Source organism: Panthera pardus, unplaced genomic scaffold (assembly GCF_024362965.1).
Source record: "Panthera pardus isolate Hobbes unplaced genomic scaffold, ASM2436296v1 HiC_scaffold_7, whole genome shotgun sequence".
Lineage (NCBI taxonomy): Eukaryota > Metazoa > Chordata > Mammalia > Carnivora > Felidae > Panthera > Panthera pardus.
Window position 1 is genome coordinate 52,101,834 of NW_026527002.1, and position 20,211 is coordinate 52,122,044.

Below are 20,211 nucleotides of genomic sequence, written 5' to 3' on the forward strand. Positions count from 1 at the left end.
TCATTTGCATTATTGTAGGAGGGCAATAAAATACATTAGGTTGCCCTTAATGCATCCTCAGTGACTTGGAAAATTCATGTTTCTATTCTCATGTAGGACTTTGTTGAAAGTGCAATCTCTCCTGCATATAACTATCATATCACCCATAAACATTAAGATGTATACCAGGTTTTTAGGAAAAGCCTTATTTCTCTTACTTCAGGAAGCTTTGAAAGGATTCTTCATACATAAGAAGTTGAAATCTATTACTTTGTCAATCTTTTTTGTTCTCAAATGGCTCTCAGTAAGGATCAAGCACTGCCCAGCAGGGCTGTTCTCTGATTCTTAGTGAGAACGTTACAACAGAATTCATGTTACAAGAGAATTAGCTAATATGTCTTCTTAACATCTAGAGAAATCCATCGTATAACATAATCAAGCATGTCTATTAAATCCAAGGCACTATACATTTTCACTAGGATCTGATTGTGTTTCTTTGTTTATTAACTTTATTAATGAAAGTCCACACTTTGTTCAGATTTCCTTAGTTTTACCTAATGTTTTTTTTGTTTTTTTTTTTTTTTTGGTCCAGTATCCCATCCATAACATAACATTTACACATTATATACCCTTAGGCTACTCTTCTTTTTTTGATGATCTTGACATTTTTGAGGAGTACTCATCAAATTATTTGTTGAATACCCCCTACATTGAGATTTTTCTGATATTTTTGACATGATTAGACAGGCGTTATATACATTAAGGAGGTAAAGTTACTCTCTTTTCTCCCTTCCAACAATGCACTCTTTAGAAAGAAGATACTATGTGCAGCCTATGCTTAAGGAGTTGGGAGTTATACTCCATGTCCTTTATGTGGAACATCTATATAAATTATTTTAAATTCTGCACAGAAGATTTGTTCACTGGGACTTGAACAAGAGAATTTTAAACCAATCCTCCTCTAAACACTAACAAACGAGGCAGCCCTTAGAAAGCCCAACTTAGCTTTGTTGGGTACAGTTTGTAAAGAAAACATTAAAAATTTAAATAGATGTAATTTGTAAACATATGCTATGTTTCAGACTTCATTAGGCGCTTAGTGAATTTTGTCTCGTATCTTCACCATAACAACCTTTTGAAAAAAGCATTACTATTCTCATTTCATAACATGCAGAAATTTGAAGCTCAGAGGGGTAAAATAACCTGCTCAATTCACACCTACAGTCCATCAAATGCTGAAAGCTAAACTATGTACATGCACATGCACACACACACACACACACACACACACAGGCATTATATATTATGAAACAACACCTTCCCATATATAACAAAGACAGGAAGTATTTCATAGACTGGTTTGTCTTCTTTTAAAAAAGAGAGTTGGTTAAGTGGATATTTCCAATTCTAATTTTTCCCCATTAATTTTCCTCATCAAGAATGTAAGTGACTTCCCTATCCCCACTACCACTACACTAGCACTGGCCATCCCCTGGTTTGAGGTGTTCAATTCTCTAGGGGGTGTGGTCATTTGAGTAAATAAGCTTCATGATATAAAGTCATGAGAATGTAAGAGAAATATGTGTCAACTTCCCAATTAGCACATTTTATTTCTAGGCATAAATATGAGTTTGCTTAACTGTCCACATGTTCCATGTTACAAAACCATTATTCTTGCTCAGCAAACATGGAATTTCTATGTTTTTACAGAACAAGACTTTTACTCAAACATTTTACCTGAAACCTGCATGACAAGCAGGGCACACATATTTTTTATATTAACCAGGAAGGAATATCTCTGTGTTGTACCATCATGAAATGCACCATAAGGCATGATCCACTTGGTAAGTGCTAAAGAGCACTACACATTTTATTATTACAAAATGTATGTGCTTACAAATATAAAATGACCCAGTTGAAAACACGAAGTTGAGCTCAGGTCATTTAAGATACACACACACACACACACACACACACACACACACACACCCCTCAGCAAATATCTCTCAATATACCTTAATACTTCTCTGATCAGATTCTTCACTGAAATGGCTAATGCCTTTATTTTTAAAATGGAACCATGAAGTTTTATTTTTTAGTGGGATTCACTTAATTTTCAAGGATCAAACAGACTTAAAAGAATCCAATCATTCCTTTATGTAAGTTTGTATATAATACAAATAGAATAGTGTAGTATGTATCCTGCCTGATAGTACAAATGGAGTTTTAAGTGGTTGGAAGCTTCAATATAAGGCTCATTTACCTTAGGCTTAATAAACAATTTGACTTGACTCCTTAACACATTCTATACTATAAAACCTGAAATGTGTAGGGTACAACAAGGAATGGAAAGTAGAATGGGGCTCTTTACCTCTACCTGAATTAAGAAATTGTAAAGCACCCTAGGATTGTCCTTTCCTCCTCTCATTTGAAAAGGTAGAAATGGAGTCAATCATGTCTTATGTGGTACTGAGAATTACTCTTGAGGCACCTGGGTGGTTCAGTCGGTTAAGCATCTAACTCTTGATTTTTGCTCAGATCGTGATCTCCAGTTGGTGAGTTCGAGCCCAGCATAAGGCCCTGTGCTGACAGCATGGAGCCCACTTGGGATTCTCTCTCTCCACTCTCTCTGTCCCTCCCCTGCTTGACTTTCTCAAAATAAATAAAAATAAACACTAAAAAAAAGAGAGAAAATTACTCTTAAAGTCATCTGAAGTTAACAGCTCCACATGACACAAATACAGAAACATTTTGTCATGATTTAACATTTTTTCCACAGTACTTAACTGCCTGAATAAAGCATTTTTGTAATGTTCCCAGTTCTAAAATATCAGTGTTATCTTTGATGAAGACTTCTGTTTTATTTTTCTTGACCTAAGTACTATTACGATAGTCCCCTCAGAAGTTCACCTGTTCCCTAATTCTCTAGCTGCTTTCTCCAGCCTTTCATCTGTTTACTTCATCACCTTATTACTTCAGGCAAGTATTAGAGCTGCACAGGCCACTCTCCCTGCAATCCCAACTCTGGTCATTCATCCTTTCATTAAGCAACTGCAGCATCCAAAACCATTTTCTCACCATTATTACTGTATTACTATTTATGTCCTTTAAAAATTTGACAGTAAGTTTCTATTACTGTGTCCCTTCCTATCAAATTCCACTGCTGAAGAGTGAGTTGCAGGGTCACAATACTTATCATACTTACTTATTAATAAGTATCACATCTACTTATCAATTTATCCATCCAACCAACCATCTTTACATCTATCCATTTATCTAATACTATATGGAGTATGGGCAGGAGGGATGCAAGGAATTTGCTAAGGCATAGAACACACAAAGTGAAGGAAGAAGAGTAAATCATGATAGTGTAATATAACTTCTAGGATTTAGATATGGCTGAAACATAGAGAACCATGGAGAAAATTGTGAGAGATGAGATTAAAGGTCAGTTTAAGTAAGCCACAGTGTTTGAACCCCAGTCTGAGGGTATTTTGGAGCCATTGTTGAATTTTAATCATGAGACTGGCATGATTGGGTTTTGACTTCTGGAAAAGCTCTGGTGCCCAGTGCAGTTTGTCCTGGGACAGATATTAAAATCTTGCAAAGTAATTTCATATATATCATGCCACATAATTATAACTTCTGTAATCTTTCTTTCATACATCTTCCTGCTCTCGTTGCTACATCAGATCCTAGAACATTTAATCTTGAGTTTATATTCTACAAAACTAGGTCACCCATTCACCGTCTGTTTTATAACTTACCTTTCTGTAAATAAAAGCCTTTAAAATCTACTACTTCCTCTGAATTAAAAAAAAAAAATCAGCTGAGGATTATGGACTACCCCAACCCAATTTCTATGTGTAATTCACCATTTTCAGAGCTTTCAACATTAATTTCTTCACAAAAGCAGAGAAAAAAGGGAAGAAAGAAGTGAAAATTGGTATGAAATGAATAAGTGACCACCCTATGATTAAAGTGGATTCAGAACTGGTCTCATACGTAGGCAGCTGCTTGGGGTTGAGGGGAGGATGTGAAGTTATTGAAACCCTATCCAAAATATTTCTTGTAGGTTTCCTTTACCTACAGATTCTGCTACAATTTTTAAAGGCCCATCCATATTTATCTTGGCCTGAGAAGTAAGTGATGGAAATTTTAACCTGGTTAATTTCCCATCATCTCCACTTCACTTGACCTCAGTCTAGATATACCTATTTTTCTTTAAAAAATAAAACTTACATTACTTTGATGACAAAAGGGGCACATGTTCATATCATACAATAAATACAATATGCATACAAGAGAAAACAAAAATATTCAACTGCACCATTAAAAACAAATCAACACAAATGTTTTGGATGTGTTTCCTGTCAATGGTTTTATGCATATACTTACAAATACACACCCACCTCTCCACCCACTCTCATCACACAAAGTCAAGTCTGTAATGTATATGGAGTTTTCCAAAATGAGGACAATAACAGTGTCTACGTACAGGGTTGCAAGGATCATATAAACTAACACCTTTAAACTGTCTGTCCCAGGGTTGGTATATACAAAATGCTAAAAATATTAGCTAATATTTTTCATGGTTATAATTATTCAGGTACACTAATATATTCACTTAAAATTTTGTGGGCATTTTCTCTTGTCAAAATATGATTTTTTAACAAATGTAGTTGTGATGTCACTGAAGACATGGCTTTTCATTAGACAATCCTGGGTTGGGGTGTCTGCTGGTTCTACTCTTTACTGCTTGTGGGAGATAATGCATGATTTCCTCATTTGAAGCTGTGAATAATACTGCTTATCTTCCAAAAAATTTTTTTTAGGGTTAAAGATTATGGGTCTATGAAATCATAGTAAATACCAAATAAATAACAATATTTGTTTCTAATGTTCCTGCTACGATAGCTGTAATGAATATATTCATATATATTGCTTTTTCCTTCTTTTGAATTATTTCCTTGGGAATGATTCCCAGAAGTAGGATTACTGAGTCGAGGGTTATAAACAATAGTTATGTTCTTTATATTTACTGTTATGTTGTTTTCCATAAGTTTCAACCAATATATAATGTAATAAGCAAAGCACTTTATATATTCAAGGAATGTTCCTATACCTGTTTCATTCAAGTCCACATCCTCTGCTCATCAGTTAAGAAGAAGAGAATCTGGGATGGATTTTTATTGCAGGAATTCCAAGCCACTGGGAATTGAACAGATGCTGCTAACTCATTTGACATTTAGGAGACCACCAGTCAGCCGTGCTCAAGAACAGCTTTCAGAAACATCTGGATTTAAACTTACAGCCTAATCATGACAGGTTAAGTAGTAAATAGTTATAAAATAGCTTCATGCCTTGAGTCTCAAAAATCTGAATTCACTGAGATTTTTACAATTTTTAGATGATAGAAAAATTCAAATAATGTAAGCATTAAGACTCACATAAACTATACAGTATATCATTTTGGTATTACGGTTGACTTGGAATTTAGGAAGGCTCAGAGGATTTTTACAAATACTATTTTGAAGGTAAGAAAAATCCTTACAAATAATTACTTTACTCAAAGGAGCACTTTACTCAAAGGAAACTATCTTTGTGCAGTCTTCAAGTTACATTTATTGAATTTTAATTTATGTGAACCTGAAGTAGTTTACAAGAATAGAGAAAGGTAGTAAAAATATTGGCTTAAAAACCAACATTTATGACATTCTACTTATGTCATGAGCCTTAATTAAATGCCAGCCTCTGGAAGGCAGAGTTCATGTCTGATATATTGTTCTTCAATGATTACCATAGAATAAGTACAATAGTAAACCCTTGCATGTATGCCTATGGAAATAGTGACTAATCCAGTCACTATTATTGCATTAATATATTACCTCCAAATTCAGTGGCTTGTAACAACCATTCCATTATGCCCATTAGGCTCACAGACTCTATGGGTCAGGATTTCAGACAAGGCACAGTGGGAATGGGTTGTTTCTGCTCCATGATGCCTGGGACTTTAACTTCACATCTGGAGGTAATGGGAGTAAGTAGGGGTTGGAATCACCTGAAGGCTCATTCACTCATATGTCTACAGCCTGAGATGGAATGACTCAAAAATGGCGATCTGTTAACCAGAGCACCTACACATGGTCTCTCTATGTGGCTTGACTTCCTCACAATATGGTGACCTCAAGGTAGATGGAATTCTAACATGGCAGCCCACGGCTCCAAGCATGAGTATTGTAATGAACAACATGGAAACTTAATTGCCTTTTATGACCCAGACAGATTCAAAGAGAAGGGAATTAATTCTTTATGAGACAATGACATGCAAGATACTTTACTATTTATATGATATATTACTATATATGCATAAAATACTACTATAACCATTTTTGGAAAACACAACCAATAATTACATTCTAGTGCTGTTTTCCATTTGACTTCTACTCTTCCACTGTGTTAAATTTGTATTTTCTTCGAATAGTTTTAGTACCCAAACATGGTGGGGAGTTTTTGGTTTTAAATTTAAAAACTGTAAGTGGTTTTTCAAACTACACCTTCCTAAAAGATTCTGATACACCCTACTGAATGGACAGGTAGAAATGATTGCCCAGTAATCATAAAAGAACCAATCACACATTAATCTCATTTCCACAGGGGATATTTTGTATCTGAACATAAGAGAAATTCTCAAAATATTTGGTGAATTATTTAAAATACAAGCAATTTAATAGGCTTATAGAGTTTGTTTGAATGTTTTAGTTGCTTCTGATATATTTTTGGCCATGACTTTAAAAATTAGATACAGTGGAAGATATTTCATAATAGTAGAATAATATATAGGGATATTTTATGCTTAAGATAACTAATTTCCATAGTGATCTTTTTCCCCTACAAACTGCATAAGTTTAATTTGTGAACTCAAAGTATGTAAGCTTTGGTCCCATACGAAACAAAATGATCACAAAATAGTTTTCCTTTCTCTCTGACCTGGAGGCTGCTTAGCTCCTATATATACTCAATCTCAGTTAAGAGTTTTCTTGAGTACTGAGTGTGGGATTTCTACTTACACTGTCAACTTTAATCATTTATTTGAATGTTTCCTTCATTCATCAGTTTATCTTGATTGTCAGTAAAAGATAATGACAGTTCTACTTTCACAGTGCTTATTAATTTTCTGTTCTTTTTTCTAAGCATACATCTTGGATCAAGATTACTTTTATATCCTGAAGAACTAAACTAAACTAAAATAAAATAAAGACACATATGGCACATGGTCATTTTCCCAAAAATATTATAAAAGAACCTAATTCATTAATGTTGAAGTGTTAAATAATCTCCCTTATTGACTATATTTTTTCCTATTTGGTCTTTAACCAAAAGAAATACAACCTATACCTACACTGTAGTGTTTGTAAGTAAAAATGCAGATAAACTAGTTTAAAATATCACCTTTATTTGTATACTCATATCTGTGTAACATCAACTGTGTAAGTAACTCATTATTTGAAAAAGAATGTAAAAACAACAAATAGTTATTTGCCTCTGACATGTTTTCGGTTTAAATAAAAATTTGCATCTGGTCAGGAAGAGTGCTAAGAAATAATTCTCCTAAGAATACTAGTTTTCTTAGAGCATTTCTTACACATGGTTGGTGAATTATTCCAATCCCTAAAGAAGATTATTTATTCTGAATATATTCTCCAAAAACTTAGAGGAAAACATCATTCATTTGAACCTCTTCCTACTCTCCATCAATCAAAATTTGTTTTAATTTGTGAAGGAAAAGTGAAAGAAGCATGAACAATAAAGAGCTTTAGATATAGCCACTCAGAATTTCTGAGTTCAGATTTTACACTTGTGTCAAAGTAAATATATAACCTTTTAAAAATCATTTGATTTCACTGAACCTCAGTTTATCTATAAAATGGAGATGGTGATACCTACTATTTATAAAAATGTGCTTATCTGTTTGGATGATGATACTGCTTAATGAAGGTGGACTTATTAATACCCTATTTGTTACTCAATACCTGTCTTCAAATAGAATGTCATTTTCATACTTGCTTTGTGGACAAAATATCTGACATCCATTGCCCTCTTTGAGATAAACTGACATATTCCATTCACAAAGCAATCGTAATTTCACTGGCAGGAGATGGGATTATGCTAAATGGATGAGATAAATCACATCATAATCATGTGTCCACCTAAAATACAAACTATATCACTAAATATAGGAGGTCAATTCCCAGCTTCTATTAATATGTATTTGCTATTTTGTCAGCTTTTTTTTCTTTCCTTTTCTTTTTCTTGTCAGCTGACTCTTGAGAGGAGATGAAGGTATCAAACATGGTAGATGAAATATTATAGATATGGAAGGGATGAAATATTAGAAATACAGAGGGGATAAAGAAAGAAACCCTTAAAATTAAGAAAGTTTTATACTCCTTAACTTAATAGTTTCCTGCAAATTGGGAAAAGGTCCTTGTTATTAAACATTAACACTAATCTTTCAGACCATTTCACTGACCAAAAGTTGCCCCTAAACAATCTAAGCACCACAGCATGCATTTACTCATGTATATATCCTACCAATAGCTATGGAGCACCAACAACATGGATGTGCCCCACACTGCCGATCGTCAACATTCCATGGAGACCTGAGGTCAAGCAAGTAGATACACATTGAATTTTTTTCTTCCTTAATGTGTTTTAATCTCTCCTATTATGCAAAGGTGGATGAAAAGCATACCTGAATTCTACTCTGCCCCCATCCTGTCTTGTCCTCTCTCTTCTTTGGGCTACTTGAAAAAGAATGAACAGAAGGGAGTTAGTCTGGAGTCTTTCTACCTCATGTGCTTGATAGTTACAAAAAGCTACAACTCTCAAAGCCCAAGCATCTGAGTAGTCAGGCCTCCAAGATCAGGAAAAAAAGAGGAAGAACCATCACAACTCTCTGCAAGTAGCAGTGTTTTGGCCTTGGACCAAAATACCAGAAATATTTTAATTAATAGGGACAGTGATAAATAAAATAGGAAGTGAGATAAGAGGCCATTGCCTGAGAAAAGAAGGCTTTTCTTCTCATTTTTACAACTCTTTTGAATGACCCACAAAAAAAAGTGCATGCAAATAATATTTTAAGTTCCAGGATGTGCTTTTGCTTTTCCAAGAAGGATTGTCCACAGATAAATCTAAGAGGGAGGTCATTAAATGGAACGGAAGATATATAGAATAGACAGCTTCACCCCATGTAAAGCAATTGTAAGCCCTTCTTTGTGTTTTAAGTTTTTAGATAACTAGTCAGATTCAATTAAGCTCTGTAACTTCAAGAAATGGTGCTTCTAAGGAGATAGGCAGAAGGGACTATAGATGTGGGATTCCTGGTCTGTTAACAGACCTGCGGGAGGCTAGAGAGAATTGGGCTATTGTGCTTCAATCAGCAGCAATAACCTATGTGTCACAGTCAATTTAACCACGGAGCTTTAGAGTTAGGATGTGGACAAATGACTGAAACAGTACTTGAGAAAGGGGCGAACACGTTTTTGTATGAAAGCATTAAGGGTTTAGGTGCAAAGACTACTACAGAAAAAAAATTTTTTTAATAGACTTAAGGTTTGAAGATTGACAAGAAGGGACATGGCAAAAGTTGCTATAGCTAATCCCACAGTTGGTTAAGATCATAGGTCACGGAGCCAAACTGCCTGGAATTGGAGGCTGACCCCCCACCACTTAGCCACTAAGTAAACTTGGACAAGTTACTTCCCTTCACTGTGCCTTAACTTGCTAATTTGCTATGTGGGAAAATTATAATACCATCTACCTCACCCTGGCTTTTGAAGGTATTCAATAGATTAATACATGTAAAGTCCTTCCAAATGGCTTGATAGCTGGTAAAAGGGTTCAACATTTAACTATTACTATAACCCAGAACTGCCCCCAAGGAATAACTAATATTTACTTAACATTTGCCATGTGAGAGAACTTATGCAAGGTAATTTAGGTAAATTAACTTTACTCCTAGCAATCAGCCTATAATGTAGGTACTGTTATTACCTCAAGTTTACTAATAATACAAATGAGGCACAGAGAAGTTAAGAAAGTTGCCCAAGGCCACAGAGCAAGGAAGTAGTATTGTCAAAATTCAAATCCAGGCAGTCTGGCTTTAGGTACAACACACTTCATCACTGCATAGCTCTCTCTTTGACATAGAAAAAACAGTGGACACAAACAATGCGTTTACTATCTATTTTAGTGGTTTAGGCTTCTCAACAGCGGCTGTAGTGTATTCATCACTGTCTCCCAGTACCCAGCAGACTACCTTGTGGATATTTGATTAGATAACTGGCTAACTGGCTGCCTGTCCTTTGTGAATAGCAGGTGTTTAGTTCTATGACTTATGCCTGTATTCTGAAATCCCACAACAGAACTCACTGCCGTCTCTTATGGAGCAGTCCTCTGGACACTGCTATAGTCCCACGATCCCTCACTGTGCCCCCAACCCCCAATAAAGGGACAGTCACTGGAAAACTTGTTCATTCACCCTCTCTCTTGCCCATCCTCTTTCCTGCACTTCCACGCCATGGCTGCCAGTACAAGAAGCATCACATAGGACTTATGGAAATAATGCCAGAGAAGAGACGGGGAATGAAAAGGAAAGTCAGGCCAGGAATGAGTTCCTTTGAGTCCTTTTGTCCTTCCTGCTCAAAGGACTGCCCCCATCACATATCTTTTCTGGTTTCAAGTCCCAGAAGTCTCCCCACTACAGAATGAGAAGTAGGAGTTTGGAAAAAAGTAGGCCATTGGAAAGCCAGAAAAAATTATTAGGATTCTCATTTCTAACATAATAAGAAAGTTAATAATAAATTCATATAAGGCTTCACTTTGGAGCCCTCACTCCTCAGTATATCAAATGGCCGTGTATTATTCATCTCCTAAAAAAAGAGAACAAGCTCATCAGGGCCAATACAATTAAAGATGTCACCTTCAGATGATTGTCCTCTCTTAGCACATTGTGATATGTTGCAGCTTAGGTGTATTTGGAAAGTGGATTTAAGTTTGGTTTTATCTAATCTTAAGTAAATTAACCTTCTCAGTCAGGATAAATGGCTTAAATAATACCAAATAATCTTACTTGCATTTTATTAATGTTTCAGCACAAATGAATATGAAATTGGTAATTCTGAGATTCCTTTTCCTGCTATCATATACTAGAAGTAAAAACAAAGGTAAGCTAAGTTGACCTAACAGGAATTATTGAAAATTCTGAAAATATGTAAATGCCTACTTAAAATTCAGATCTCCTTTCACTATCCTTAACAATGAATTCTATTCTAAGTGAATATTGTAGTTTGAGATATTAGGTATTTTCAGTGTAATTCATGTTCCGAAATTTAAGATAAGTAAATGTAAACTATCATGCATTTGGATAATTCAGGAAATAGGTAAGTTATACAATCTGCTATTAATTGTCCAAGAGTTATCTATTATCTTAACATATTTTGGTCATGTTAGGTATGGGTGGGCCTCAACATTCTCAGAGTCAAGAACAACCTGTATCTTTGTAACTTACACATTAACATTCTTTTTTTTAAATGTTTATTTATTTATTTTGAGAGAGAGAGAGAGGGAGAGACAGAGAGAGAGAGAAAGCAGGGGATGGGCAGAGAGAGAAGGAGAGAGAGAATCCCAAGCAGACTCTGTGCTGTCAGCACAGACACCTGCAGGGGGCTTTATCTCACTAACCGCGAGATCATGACCTGAGCTGAAATCAAGAGTCGGACACTAAACCGAATGAGCCACCCAGGTGCCTTCACATTGATAATCTTAACCTGGCTTTGTAGATGGCAGAGTTGGACATTCTTACGCTAACTTGTCAAAAAAGATTCAAACTATCAAACATTATGTTTCTTCCTGTCTGCCAGTAGACTGGTTTTGGCAGCTTTACCTCACTAATATTTGATTATTTGGAAGTTTGATTGCAGTCATTCTGAAACTATATTCTTTTGAACATACAGGATCCCCTGATAAATGCCTCTGGGGGAGGAGCTGAGGAAGAGGGTCCAGGCAGGATCTCACTTTGGTTCCCTTCTAGCCCATCTATTTGCATCTAGATTATATATGAAGCTTCTACCTAATAATTTGCTTGGAAACGGGGTTCCACTGCTAAGAAGTATTTGGAATTTATCAGTTCATTTGTTCAAAAATAGTAAACCTTCAGTATATTATTCACATTTTAAAGTTATAAATATTCAATTTATTCAATAAGTTATTCATTTATTCAATAAGTATTAAAACTAATGATTATTATAGCTCTGTTCTTATTATTTAAAAGCTGGGTAAAATTGGAAAACAAAGAGAAGACTAGTGATTTAGTAATAAGGATACAATTCTCACGTCTTATATCTGTGCAGTTGAGATAAGGTGGATGCAAAGTCTGCTGGGTGTAGCAAACCTTTAGCCACAATAAATATCCACTGTATTTTAATATAGTCAATTACATATAAACAGTGAAGAGAAGAACAGTGTTAAAATGTTTTACAAAATCTTGGGATTATCTCTAAAGGTTTAGTAGCAAAATGCACTTTGGAGTTTTAAAATATTTATTCATTCTCTGAGAATGGAAACCCTCTAATAATCTTTAGGGTCAAGTACTATGATTCAACTCATTCAGGTTTCATGATCCTAATGAGTTAGAACGATACATGTAACTAAATTTTCAAACAGACCACCTTTCAAAATTATCATCAGCAATTCCACAGCAATATACAGTAAGTTTCATATTTTATACCAGTGAGTTTGGTGGCTTCCATGTACACATTACTGTTTCAAGATATTCACATCTTATTTGCATATTACTAGTATTTCAGCTACTGACTTACTTTAGGTACAGCTTGATACTTACGCTAATTTGCATGCCCTTTCAATAATTCAATACAAACTTAGGAACTACATGCCAATGCAGACCCGTAATAAGTAACCTGTAGCCATGTAGCATGTATATACAAGTAACATTTATTATATTTGCTATACTCTATATTCTCCAGTACTTGTCACTAAATATGCAAACGTCCAAAGATGTTATTGATTAAATTATTAGCTGCCAGTAGGGTTATGCTGGGCTTTATGTTTTATACCATTTTCTCTGTTAAATATTACCTTTTCATATGTTTGAAGGAAGAAGTCAGGTCATTTGGCTAGGTAACCTAGACCAAACAAACTCAAAAACCTCTTACTTCTGCTATTTCTGTGTAAGAATTCGAGAAAAGTATTTGGTACAGAGTCTCAAAATATAAAGAAAAGATAATCCTTGGAGTGCTTCATTCTTTAGAAACCTCTTTGATAAGGGAGGGGGCATATCTTTTGTACACTTTGTAAAGAGATTTAAACACTAAGAGGCCCTCCCTTCTATGACGATGGGGCCAGAACCAAAGGAGGTTTGGAACTTCCCAACTTCACAGCAAACTATAATCTTGTATTGGAACAAAAGGGGAGGATGACTCAGAATGTAATTAGGGTTGTGCATCTAAGCAAATGGTATTAAAAAAAGAAAAGAAGACAAGTCTCAGGAAAAGGATGCTGTTTCTACACAGAGACAAGGCCATGGCAGAATGAAAACAAAACCTCCTCAAGTAGCAAGTTATAGCACAGCAGCTGATAAACCTCTGTAAATTGTGCCTGAACAACCCACTTGTTGCTCCTCCCCTCCCATCATCTACACAAATGGGAATACTTGTAATGCTTATACCTAAAGCAAATGATAGAGGGAGGAAAGGTTTCTAAATAAATTGAACCTAAGAGGCTGAGCTGAAGCCCCAGTGCCATGAAAACAGAATGCCTCTGATGTTTTGTCAACATTCTTGCTGATGCCACAACCAACAGGTTGAAACAAGTACATAAAGCAAAGAACCCTGGCACCAAGGCCTGGTAAACCCAGATGCTGGTGATCTGCATTGTTATTCAGGTGCTTTTTCTGTTCTAACATGTATTTGCTTTTGGAATATTTCTCTGTCCACATAATGATGGGCAGAGGAAAGGAAAGACATGAAATTTCCTTGCCTGGAACTCCTCTAAAATGTCACCTCACAGCATGTCCAGATACCAAGCCAAGAAATGGCTTACTCAGGCTCTCTGCCAACTGGCATGGACCTAAAGATTATTTGACCTCCTGGAGGGCGATCTTTTTCCCACACAACAAACTTCACAATTTACCTTGCAATGGTCCCAATATTAATACCATATTCCTTTTGTGGTATAGGACAGGGGTCGGGAAACTTTCTGTAAAGGACTGGATATTAAATGTTAGCATCTGTGGTCTCTGTTGCAACCCCTCAACTCTGCCTTTGTAAGAAGAAAGCAGCCATAGACATTACATAAACAAATGGGTGTGGCTCGGTTTCAATAAAATTTTATTTATAAATGCATAGACAATTACATTAAGGAATGGGTGTGGTTTTATTTCAATAAAATTTTATTTACAAACACAGGTGGCAGTCAGGATTTAGTTCAAGGGCCATAGTTTGCTGATCCTTGATTTAAATGATGGAAATTCAGAAGATTAAAATTTGTCCTAGTACATAGTTAGATGGGTATCACAGGGAATATAGTTGAGTGTTTCATTTTCATACAAATATTTAATTATAGCCCAAATCTACTCATGGAATTCGTTCATTTCTCTATTCATTAAAAAAAAAAAGTGTTCTTTCCAACTATGTTCCAGGTATTGTCCTAGAAAAGTAGATCTGCTATAAAAAATAACAGACGAAATAATAAATAAAAACTAGTGAACAAGACAGGCACAGTCTCTACCTCATAGAGTGTAAGGTTCAGGAGAATATCTTTTGCAAATATTTATTGAAGGTCTACTATGTGTTGTGTATATAGGTATACTACAGAGAATAAGACAGACAAGGACCTCTTCTGGCATTTACAGTATAGGTAGAGGGAGAAAAAATAAATAAGGTGACAAACAATAAGCAATAAGAGGTCATGCTGTGCCACAAAGAAATAATACAGCATTATATGCCAAAAAGTCACTTAGTAGAATTCAGGAAGGTGGTAGGTAATAGTGCTCAGAAAAGACTTTCCAAGAAGATGACTTCTGAGCAAAGACCTGAATAAAAAGAAAGAGCCATCCATGCCAATATCTGGAGGCAGAATTTTCCTAGATAAGTAAATAGCATGTAAAGTCCCTGAGACAGAAATAAACTGGCCTTTTATAGAAATAACAAGAAGGCTAATGTCATTTGAGTAACTGGAATAAGGGAAATGTTGTAAATGATGAATCTAGAGGGGAATATGGGGGCAGATCATATATAGCCTCAATGTAAAGAATTTGCATTTTAGTCTTACATAATGAAAAACTGTAGGAAAATTTTAAGGAAAAGAATGATACATTCATATTCATTTCAGATCACATTGAACCAATAATTCCATATGAGATTGGTGCTACTTAAAAAAGGCTTCTGTGAAATGGCATGGTCAGGGGTAAAGAACAGTTGCAATCACCCATAGTAAAGGACCTACTTGCCCTGGTTCAAAAATCCTGCAATCTGCCAAGGCAGACAGTTTGAGAAGAGGCTTGCTTCTTCCTACAGAGAAATCCAAAAGACTATGATAGCTCCAACTGCCTAACTTCTAGGACTCAGAAAGGTTTTTCTGTCTTCTTGGATCTTTTGATTCTAAAATATAACAAGCAACAAATAAAACCTAACTATTCATTGAAAAGTTAATACAGGGGAAGACTCTCTACTTGGCTTGAAAACCAAGAGCTGATCTCAGATGAAGTTGGTAGGGACATTTCTACAACTGGATTTAAAAGACAATTATTCCTTTAAACTTTCTTGGCAAGTGCCATTTTTTCCCATCTTAGTGCATAAATTATATATGCATATTTTCTTCAAGTTTAGTGACAATTTTTTAAAAACATACTTATCAATTGTCCACTCATTTCACACATTCAGGAAGCACCCCTACAAGTGCAAATAAAACACAGAACATCCCCTCTGGCTTATTTTGCATAGTCATGAGCCACCAAAACAATGCACAGATGGGCGGTCATTTCCAATCACATAGATTCATATGTGCACATATTATACGCAAATATATGTCATTATTGTATGCAGTAAATTGTTGCCTACTGGCCTGGAAGTCCAAAATTATTTTTTCCCCAAAGGAAGGTCTAACTGACCCTCAAGTAAACTAGCACAAAGGATTTAAGCAAACGTTAGCCTCTAAAAGCAGTTACAAGCTCTCCTAATTTTCATTATTTTATTCTAGCACCACACACTGGAGCACCTGATGTCTTTTATTTAATATTATGATGGTAACAGAGATATTGTTCAAACCCTTAAAAAACATTTCAGATATATATGGGTAAAGAACTATTCACTACACTCAAGGGGACTCATACTCTGAGTCGGAAAACAGCCTCAAAACAAATAATGAAAACGACAGGAAGCGCAGCGCTAGCATGACACATGCAATGAACGTATTATGACAACATGGGAGAACTCAGCCTGGGAGGAGAAGTGGAGCGCAGGTACATGTCCTAGAGAAACTGGCAACAAAACTGACTCGAAGAATAATTAAGTGGACAAGATGGAGTGAAGGTACAAGTTTTTGAGATCCTAGATCACTGGCTAAATACAATTTGGATAATTAGTAACCACCTACTCCAGACTCAATATCGTTTTGATTAATATCAAGACAAAAGTAATTGTAGGATGTAGTGCTTGCCTAAATGACAACTTACAATCTAGTTAGGGAGGTAAAGGGTACACCCAAAACAAATTGTTAATAGTACATGGTAAAGTATAGATTGCAACACATAGACAATGCATCCATTTATTCATTCAACAAATATTTACTGTCTGTCTGCAAAGGACTGTATACTGTTTTAGGCCCTGGGGATATGGCAGTAGGCGAATACACAAAGTCTCACGGACGTCACATTCTAGTGGATATTAATATGGGTTAATATTGGTAATATAGGAGTTTCAAAAAGATGATTATAATTCTCTGAAACAAAGAATGTAAGTAGAGGATGTTATTAGTCAAAAATTGCTGTCAATAGAAACATTTAGCCAAGTGTTCCAGTAAAACCTTCTCACTTATTAAAATATTTTGGATGGCAATTCATACCTACATTTTCTACTAATAATCATCAATTCATCAATTTTATCTAATGTAAAATATTTGCAGTAGCTAGACCCTTGTTCTCTGTTACAAGGTATGTTTTTTTACTCAATTTATACTTTCAACAACAACAACAAAAAGACATCATTTGGCGAAGGCAAAAGACATACACGTATACGTATACATATTAGTGAACTTCTGGGATACAGGAGAAAGAAAACAATAATTCAAGAAGCACAAGAAATAGTGACATTAAACAGTAGACATTTCTCTGTCAAAGAAAGGTAGAAAGGAATCAAATGAGAGTGGCAAAGTCACAAAGGCCATTTGTACTTACTGTTAATATCCCAAGACCTGGTCATCTCAGGTATTGGGTACGGTTTGCTCATAATTCTGAAAAGAACTATACAATTGAAGAGAGTTGAATCTAGATACACAGCCCAGGTGTTTTACCCAATGAAAGGGTGATTTTTGAGCTTATTATTTATATTGCTCTTCCCCATCTGACAAGTGAAAATAATGCTAGCAACCTAAGTCACAATTGGTGTTAATTGACAGGTTACTATGTAAAGTTGATCTCCTTGAATGAAATCCATCATATCAAGAGACAAGTGCCAAAACAGTTCCAACACTTATGGTAAGCGACACATCATTTGCCCCCTCGCATACCTTATTTCTCATCTTGTTCAATGGCAAGACCAGAAATGAGGTGTGAGAGTGTAAGTAACAGCCAATGTCTTGTGAAGAATATTTGTAAAAGAATCCAGTTTACCAAACTTCATGGAAGGTATCAGATTAACATAAATTATCATCTGTCTGCATCTAGCATTTGGAACACACATTCTACATCAAAAACTTTCCTGGTAGTGATGCCATGAGCTGCATAATAATCACCATGCTTTGATTAATTATTTTGCTAAATGGATGATTTAATTGCATTTACACTGATAACCTCAGTTTCTGCACTGCATTGCTTTTTATCCTAACACAACTATTCGGAATCAAAATAGAAGTAGTACAACTTGCAGTATTAAGCATACTAGTTACAGTAAAAAGATTTCCATTTGAATTATCAAAATAAATACATTACAAGAAATTTAGAACCTGAAGTAAAAAAATCCTCTAATTAAGGGAAACTTGAGAGAGCTTTTTAACAAGTCCTTTGCTGAAAGAATTTATTTGGTTTCTTGATCCTCCTACCAATCGCATTAACAATGACAAAAGATATGCAAATTTAAGCAGACAATAGTCAAGCCAAATGCTCTGACTCATACCAACAGGGACATTTTCAGCATATAATCAGCTCAATTCACGTTAGCAAGGGTCAATGTAACCAAAGAATATTTGCATAGTTATGCTTGGCCATAATCTGAAAACTATGCCATAATCATTGACCAAGAACAATGCAAACAAAAATCAAATTTATTTCACACAATAAATTAACATACGAAACATGTGCATGACATAAGCCCAATAGAATCACATATTTACCTTATTGCTGCTGAATCATTGCATAGCAACAAAAAATATGCATTACTATGTCTGAATCACCATTCTGACTCTATGTTTTACATAAACAAAATATTACATTTTTGGTAGAATAGCTTGAGTGGGACAATTTGGGACTAAATTTCCCTCCCAGCCCCTTCAAATTATCCAGACTAATTTTAATGATTGAATTCTCATTAAAAACTAGATGGATGCTGTAATGAGAATAGTAATAAGCAATTTAACCAAATTAATTTGTTTACTATTAAAATATATTTTGCTAAAGATAAAACAGATATCCTATTACAAACTACTGCTACAATTAGTGCTTGAAATTTAAACTACAATTATCAAAAGGGTGCAGAATTTGGTTTGCTTTCTATTCTTCCGCCCCTATTGATCTTTTTCACCTGTAGTCTACAATAGGAAGATTAACTACAATTCCAGGTTTGGAAACTCTGAAACTACCCAGTTTCAGTTAACTTGTCAAATAAAGTATCAGTGATCTTAGTTCAGTCCCTAGTGGACAAAAGTAGAATAACTATTACTCGCATGATTCAGCAGGCAGTGCTCTAAGTGAGCGTGACAACTCGGGGGAAAACAGAGCATTTGTCGTTCGCCCATCTTCTTAAAGTGCTTGCTCTGTTAAAAGACTAATTTAAAGAAGACTGGACTGGCTATGTTCCTACCTATATGCACCAAATGAATTTTTAGCAAAGATCTCCAGGAGAGAAGAATTTTCACAAATCTGATATTGCCACCCTTCTACTGACATAGTTGAATACTCTTGTTATCTGCTGTTTACCTGTTACACAAACGGAGAGCAAAGAAAGAAGGAGCTGCAGAAAGTATGTTCATATTTTAACAGACATATTTTCAACAAAAACTTCTAAATGGTTTATAGAGAAAAACTGAATAAAATGTGCATTTTGATTTTTATAAATTGGGATTAACTGCATATTCAACATTACCATTCATCTGGATACTTCCTGCATGGCACTGTGGTTACCACAATGTCCTGAGAAAAGAGGTATTTCAGGACTATAGCAAAGCCTACACGTGCTCAGCTCCAATCTGCAGGTGCACGCTCTGAAAACAGCAACCACCAGCTCAATCTCTCCTTTCCCACTGGGCAAACAACCTCTTCCTGAGGAGTTCACATTAAAATTTATCTTCAGGATTTTCAGGGATGGAAAAAATATATGACATAAATCTGTCCTCTACTATTCTATTACTTGCTAAAATTAATTGTCTTTATATACTTACACAATTTCTCCAACCAAATATCATACTTTACACTTACTCTCATTTCATATTAACTTTACTAGAGGTTGAGAAAAACAAGTATTTGGTGACGATTCCTCACCCTAGCTGCACAAAATTCCTGGTGTGAAATTGATTTGATTCTAAATTAGTATTGTCATTATTTTCTTTTTTCACCAACTTTCTCAAGACACACAAGGCTTTTTGTTTTTTTTTTTCCAAGTTGGGCTTTGACAGAAAAATCAAGCTAAATTTTAAGTAAGAGGAAACCAGAAACATCATAAAATGTGCCACTGCTAGGCACATAAACGGGCTGCCACCCTACCTTCACAGGCTTGCACAACA

General features: G+C 35.3%; 1 protein-coding gene across 7 annotated transcripts in view; it reads right to left on the reverse strand.

Moving 5' to 3' along the window:
* Positions 1-20,211, reverse strand: part of ANGPT1 (angiopoietin 1) — a 363,665-nt gene that overhangs the window by 220,095 nt on the left and 123,359 nt on the right. The gene's annotated exons all lie outside the window — the stretch shown is intronic.